Source organism: Theobroma cacao, chromosome 8 (assembly GCF_053813885.1).
Source record: "Theobroma cacao isolate CCN51 chromosome 8, ASM5381388v1, whole genome shotgun sequence".
Lineage (NCBI taxonomy): Eukaryota > Viridiplantae > Streptophyta > Magnoliopsida > Malvales > Malvaceae > Theobroma > Theobroma cacao.
In genome coordinates this window covers 20,933,552-20,941,472 of record NC_142646.1, presented here as the reverse complement: position 1 = coordinate 20,941,472, position 7,921 = coordinate 20,933,552, and positions in this window count along the sequence as shown.

The following is a 7,921-nucleotide window of genomic DNA, read 5'->3' as shown; positions in this document are numbered from 1 at the left end:
AATTGAATGTTTACCTCGAGAATCTTGAAGCGAAAGCCATTCATTGAGAAGAAAACTTCTTTTATAGTCACTTATGCCTTCAAAAGCTTTGTTTCTCCCTTTAAATGGTTATATAATCTCATAATTGATTTTAAGTTGCGTTTTTTTTACATTTTTGGTCAAAACAGATTATAATTGAATGTTGACCTCGAGAATCTTGAAGCGAAAGCCATTCATTGAGAAGAAAACTTCTTTTATTGCCACTTATGCCTTCAAAAGCTTTGTTTCTCCTTTTAAATGGTTATATAATCTCATAATTGATTTTAAGTTGAGTTTGTTTTACATCTTTGGTTAAAACTTGATTATAATTGAATGTTTACCTCGAGAATCTTGAAGCGAAAGCCATTCATTGGGAAGAAAACTTCTGTTATAGTCACTTATGCCTTCAAAAGCTTTGTTTCTCCCTTTAAATGGTTATATAATCTCATAATTGATTTTAAGTTGCATTTTTTTTACATTTTTGGTTAAAACAGATTATAATTGAATGTTTACCTCGAGAAACGTGATGCAAAAACCATTCATTGAGAAGAAAACTTCTTTTATAGTCACTTATGCCTTCAAAAACTTTGTTTTCTCCTTTTAAATGGTTATATAATCTCATAATTGATTTTAAGTTGCGTTTTTTTAAATTTTTAGTTAAAACAGATTATAATTGAATGTTTACCTCGAGAAACGTGATGCAAAAACCATTCATTGAGAAGAAAACTTCATTTATAGTCACTTATGCCTTCAAAAGCTTTCCTTCTCCCTTTAAATGGTTATATAATCTCATAATTGATTTTAAGTTGAGTTTTTTTTACATTTTTGGTTAAAACAGATTATAATTGAATGTTTACCTCGAGAATCTTGAAGCGAAAGCCATTCATTGAGAAGAAAACTTCTTTTATAGTCACTTATGCCTTCAAAAGCTTTGTTTTTCCCTTTAAATGGTTATATAATCTCATAATTGATTTTAAGTTGAGTTTTTTTGACATTTTTGGTTAAAACAGATTATAATTGAATGTTTTCCTTGAGAATCTTGAAGCGAAAGCCATTCATTGAGAAGAAAACTTCTTTTATAGTCACTTATGCCTTCAAAAGCTTTGTTTCTCCCTTTAAATGGTTATATAATCTCATAATTGATTTTAAGTTGCGTTTTTTTTTACATTTTTGGTTAAAACAGATTATAATTGAATGTTTACCTCGAGAATCTTGAAGCGAAAGCCATTCATTAAGAAGAAAACTTCTTTTATAGTCACTTATGCCTTCAAAAGCTTTGTTTCCTCCCTTTAAATGGTTATATAATCTCATAATTGATTTTAAGTTGCGTTTTTTTTACATTTTTGGTTAAAACAGATTATAATTGAATGTTTACCTCGAGAATCTTGAAGCGAAAGCCATTCATTGAGAAGAAAACTTCTTTTATAGTCACTTATGCCTTCAAAAGCTTTGTTTCTCCCTTTAAATGGTTATATAATCTCATAATTGATTTTAAGTTGCATTTGTTTTACATTTTTGGTTAAAACAGATTATAATTGAATATTTACCTCGAGAAACGTAATGCAAAAACCATTCATTGAGAAGAAAACTTCTTTTATAGTCACTTATGCCTTGAAAAACTTTGTTTCTCCCTTTAAATGGTTATATAATCTCATAATTGATTTTAAGTTGAGTCTTTTTTACATTTTTGGTTAAAACAGATTATAATTGAATGTTTACCTCGAGAATCTTGAAGCGAAAGCCATTCATTGAGAAGAAAACTTCTTTTATAGTCACTTATGCCTTCAAAAGCTTTGTTTCTCCCTTTAAATGGTTATATAATCTCATAATTGATTTTAAGTTGAGTTTTTTTTACATTTTTGGTTAAAACAGATTATAATTGAATGTTTTCCTTGAGAATCTTGAAGCGAAAGCCATTCATTGAGAAGAAAACTTCTTTTATAGTCACTTATGCCTTCAAAAGCTTTGTTTCTCCCTTTAAATGGTTATATAATCTCATAATTGATTTTAAGTTGCGTTTTTTTTTACATTTTTGGTTAAAACAGATTATAATTGAATGTTTACCTCGAGAATCTTGAAGCGAAAGCCATTCATTAAGAAGAAAACTTCTTTTATAGTCACTTATGCCTTCAAAAGCTTTGTTTCCTCCCTTTAAAAGGTTATATAATCTCATAATTGATTTTAAGTTGCGTTTTTTTTACATTTTTGGTTAAAACAGATTATAATTGAATGTTTACCTCGAGAATCTTGAAGCGAAAGCCATTCATTGAGAAGAAAACTTCTTTTATAGTCACTTATGCCTTCAAAAGCTTTGTTTCTCCCTTTAAATGGTTATATAATCTCATAATTGATTTTAAGTTGCATTTGTTTTACATTTTTGGTTAAAACAGATTATAATTGAATATTTACCTCGAGAAACGTAATGCAAAAACCATTCATTGAGAAGAAAACTTCTTTTATGGTCACTTATGCCTTGAAAAACTTTGTTTCTCCCTTTAAATGGTTATATAATCTCATAATTGATTTTAAGTTGAGTTTTTTTTACATTTTTGGTTAAAACAGATTATAATTGAATGTTTACCTCGAGAATCTTGAAGCGAAAGCCATTCATTGAGAAGAAAACTTCTTTTATAGTCAGTTATGCCTTCAAAAGCTTTGTTTCTCCCTTTAAATGGTTATATAATCTCATAATTGATTTTAAGTTGCGTTTTTTTTTACATTTTTGGTTAAAACAGATTATAATTGAATGTTTACCTCGAGAATCTTGAAGCGAAAGCCATTCATTGAGAAGAAAACTTCTTTTATGGTCACTTATGCCTTCAAAAGCTTTGTTTCTCCCTTTAAATGGTTATATAATCTCATAATTGATTTTAAGTTCCCTTTTTTTTACATTTTTGGTTAAAACAGATTATAATTGAATGTTTACCTCGAGAATCTTGAAGCGAAAGCCATTCATTGAGAAGAAAACTTCTTTTATCGTCACTTATGCCTTCAAAAGCTTTGTTTCTCCCTTTAAATGGTTATATAATCTCATAATTGATTTTAAGTTGCGTTTTTTTAAATTTTTAGTTAAAACAGATTATAATTGAATGTTTACCTCGAGAATCTTGAAGCGAAAGCCATTCATTCAGAAGAAAACTTCTTTTATAGTCACTTATGCCTTCAAAAGCTTCGTTTCTCCCTTTAAATGGTTATATAATCTCATAATTGATTTTAAGTTGCGTTTTTTTTTACATTTTTGGTTAAAACAGATTATAATTGAATGTTTACCTCGAGAATCTTGAAGCGAAAGCCATTCATTGAGAAGAAAACTTCTTTTATAGTCACTTATGCCTTCAAAAGCTTTGTTTCTCCCTTTAAATGGTTATATAATCTCATAATTGATTTTAAGTTGCATTTTTTTTACATTTTTGGTTAAAACAGATTATAATTGAATATTTACCTCGAGAAACGTAATGCAAAAACCATTCATTGAGAAGAAAACTTCTTTTATAGTCACTTATGCCTTCAAAAACTTTGTTTCTCCCTTTAAATGGTTATATAATCTCATAATTGATTTTAAGTTGAGTTTTTTTTACATTTTTGGTTAAAACAGATTATAATTGAATGTTTACCTCGAGAATCTTGAAGCGAAAGCCATTCATTGAGAAGAAAACTTCTTTTATAGTCACTTATGCCTTCAAAAGCTTTGTTTCTCCCTTTAAATGGTTATATAATCTCATAATTGATTTTAAGTTGCGTTTTTTTTTACATTTTTGGTTAAAACAGATTATAATTGAATGTTTACCTCGAGAATCTTGAAGCGAAAGCCATTCATTGAGAAGAAAACTTCTTTTATAGTCACTTATGCCTTCAAAAGCTTTGTTTCTCCCTTTAAATGGTTATATAATCTCATAATTGATTTTAAGTTCCCTTTTTTTTACATTTTTGGTTAAAACAGATTATAATTGAATGTTTACCTCGAGAATCTTGAAGCGAAAGCCATTCATTCAGAAGAAAACTTCTTTTATAGTCACTTATGCCTTCAAAAGCTTTGTTTCTCCCTTTAAATGGTTATATAATCTCATAATTGATTTTAAGTTGCGTTTTTTTTTACATTTTTGGTTAAAACAGATTATAATTGAATGTTTACCTCGAGAATCTTGAAGCGAAAGCCATTCATTGAGAAGAAAACTTCTTTTATAGTCACTTATGCCTTCAAAAGCTTTGTTTCTCCCTTTAAATGGTTATATAATCTCATAATTGATTTTAAGTTCCCTTTTTTTTACATTTTTGGTTAAAACAGATTATAATTGAATGTTTACCTCGAGAATCTTGAAGCGAAAGCCATTCATTGAGAAGAAAACTTCTTTTATAGTCACTTATGCCTTCAAAAGCTTTGTTTCTCCCTTTAAATGGTTATATAATCTCATAATTGATTTTAAGTTGCGTTTTTTTAAATTTTTAGTTAAAACAGATTATAATTGAATGTTTACCTCGAGAATCTTGAAGCGAAAGCCATTCATTGAGAAGAAAACTTCTTTTATAGTCACTTATGCCTTCAAAAGCTTCGTTTCTCCCTTTAAATGGTTATATAATCTCATAATTGATTTTAAGTTGCGTTTTTTTTTACATTTTTGGTTAAAACAGATTATAATTGAATGTTTACCTCGAGAATCTTGAAGCGAAAGCCATTCATTGAGAAGAAAACTTCTTTTATAGTCACTTATGCCTTCAAAAGCTTTGTTTCTCCCTTTAAATGGTTATATAATCTCATAATTGATTTTAAGTTGAGTTTTGTTTACATTTTTGGTTAAAACAGATTAGAATTGAATGTTTACCTCGAGAATCTTGAAGCGAAAGCCATTCATTGAGAAGAAAACTTCTTTTATAGTCACTTATGCCTTCAAAAGCTTTGTTTCTCCCTTTAAATGGTTATATAATCTCATAATTGATTTTAAGTTGCGTTTTTTTTACATTTTTGGTCAAAACAGATTATAATTGAATGTTGACCTCGAGAATCTTGAAGCGAAAGCCATTCATTGAGAAGAAAACTTCTTTTATTGCCACTTATGCCTTCAAAAGCTTTGTTTCTCCTTTTAAATGGTTATATAATCTCATAATTGATTTTAAGTTGAGTTTGTTTTACATCTTTGGTTAAAACTTGATTATAATTGAATGTTTACCTCGAGAATCTTGAAGCGAAAGCCATTCATTGGGAAGAAAACTTCTGTTATAGTCACTTATGCCTTCAAAAGCTTTGTTTCTCCCTTTAAATGGTTATATAATCTCATAATTGATTTTAAGTTACATTTTTTTTACATTTTTGGTTAAAACAGATTATAATTGAATGTTTACCTCGAGAAACGTGATGCAAAAACCATTCATTGAGAAGAAAACTTCTTTTATAGTCACTTATGCCTTCAAAAACTTTGTTTTCTCCCTTTAAATGGTTATATAATCTCATAATTGATTTTAAGTTGCGTTTTTTTAAATTTTTAGTTAAAACAGATTATAATTGAATGTTTACCTCGAGAAACGTGATGCAAAAACCATTCATTGAGAAGAAAACTTCATTTATAGTCACTTATGCCTTCAAAAGCTTTCCTTCTCCCTTTAAATGGTTATATAATCTCATAATTGATTTTAAGTTGAGTTTTTTTTACATTTTTGGTTAAAACAGATTATAATTGAATGTTTACCTCGAGAATCTTGAAGCGAAAGCCATTCATTGAGAAGAAAACTTCTTTTATAGTCACTTATGCCTTCAAAAGCTTTGTTTCTCCCTTTAAATGGTTATATAATCTCATAATTGATTTTAAGTTGAGTTTTTTTGACATTTTTGGTTAAAACAGATTATAATTGAATGTTTTCCTTGATAATCTTGAAGCGAAAGCCATTCATTGAGAAGAAAACTTCTTTTATAGTCACTTATGCCTTCAAAAGCTTTGTTTCTCCCTTTAAATGGTTATATAATCTCATAATTGATTTTAAGTTGCGTTTTTTTTTACATTTTTGGTTAAAACAGATTATAATTGAATGTTTACCTCGAGAATCTTGAAGCGAAAGCCATTCATTAAGAAGAAAACTTCTTTTATAGTCACTTATGCCTTCAAAAGCTTTGTTTCCTCCCTTTAAATGGTTATATAATCTCATAATTGATTTTAAGTTGCGTTTTTTTTACATTTTTGGTTAAAACAGATTATAATTGAATGTTTACCTCGAGAATCTTGAAGCGAAAGCCATTCATTGAGAAGAAAACTTCTTTTATAGTCACTTATGCCTTCAAAAGCTTTGTTTCTCCCTTTAAATGGTTATATAATCTCATAATTGATTTTAAGTTGCATTTGTTTTACATTTTTGGTTAAAACAGATTATAATTGAATATTTACCTCGAGAAACGTAATGCAAAAACCATTCATTGAGAAGAAAACTTCTTTTATAGTCACTTATGCCTTGAAAAACTTTGTTTCTCCCTTTAAATGGTTATATAATCTCATAATTGATTTTAAGTTGAGTTTTTTTTACATTTTTGTTTAAAACAGATTATAATTGAATGTTTACCTCGAGAATCTTGAAGCGAAAGCCATTCATTGAGAAGAAAACTTCTTTTATAGTCACTTATGCCTTCAAAAGCTTTGTTTCTCCCTTTAAATGGTTATATAATCTCATAATTGATTTTAAGTTGAGTTTTTTTTACATTTTTGGTTAAAACAGATTATAATTGAATGTTTTCCTTGAGAATCTTGAAGCGAAAGCCATTCATTGAGAAGAAAACTTCTTTTATAGTCACTTATGCCTTCAAAAGCTTTGTTTCTCCCTTTAAATGGTTATATAATCTCATAATTGATTTTAAGTTACGTTTTTTTTTACATTTTTGGTTAAAACAGATTATAATTGAATGTTTACCTCGAGAATCTTGAAGCGAAAGCCATTCATTAAGAAGAAAACTTCTTTTATAGTCACTTATGCCTTCAAAAGCTTTGTTTCCTCCCTTTAAATGGTTATATAATCTCATAATTGATTTTAAGTTGCGTTTTTTTTACATTTTTGGTTAAAACAGATTATAATTGAATGTTTACCTCGAGAATCTTGAAGCGAAAGCCATTCATTGAGAAGAAAACTTCTTTTATAGTCACTTATGCCTTCAAAAGCTTTGTTTCTCCCTTTAAATGGTTATATAATCTCATAATTGATTTTAAGTTGCATTTGTTTTACATTTTTGGTTAAAACAGATTATAATTGAATATTTACCTCGAGAAACGTAATGCAAAAACCATTCATTGAGAAGAAAACTTCTTTTATAGTCACTTATGCCTTGAAAAACTTTGTTTCTCCCTTTAAATGGTTATATAATCTCATAATTGATTTTAAGTTGAGTTTTTTTTACATTTTTGGTTAAAACAGATTATAATTGAATGTTTACCTCGAGAATCTTGAAGCGAAAGCCATTCATTGAGAAGAAAACTTCTTTTATAGTCAGTTATGCCTTCAAAAGCTTTGTTTCTCCCTTTAAATGGTTATATAATCTCATAATTGATTTTAAGTTGCGTTGTTTTTTACATTTTTGGTTAAAACAGATTATAATTGAATGTTTACCTCGAGAATCTTGAAGCGAAAGCCATTCATTGAGAAGAAAACTTCTTTTATGGTCACTTATGCCTTCAAAAGCTTTGTTTCTCCCTTTAAATGGTTATATAATCTCATAATTGATTTTAAGTTCCCTTTTTTTTACATTTTTGGTTAAAACAGATTATAATTGAATGTTTACCTCGAGAATCTTGAAGCGAAAGCCATTCATTGAGAAGAAAACTTCTTTTATCGTCACTTATGCCTTCAAAAGCTTTGTTTCTCCCTTTAAATGGTTATATAATCTCATAATTGATTTTAAGTTGCGTTTTTTTAAATTTTTAGTTAAAACAGA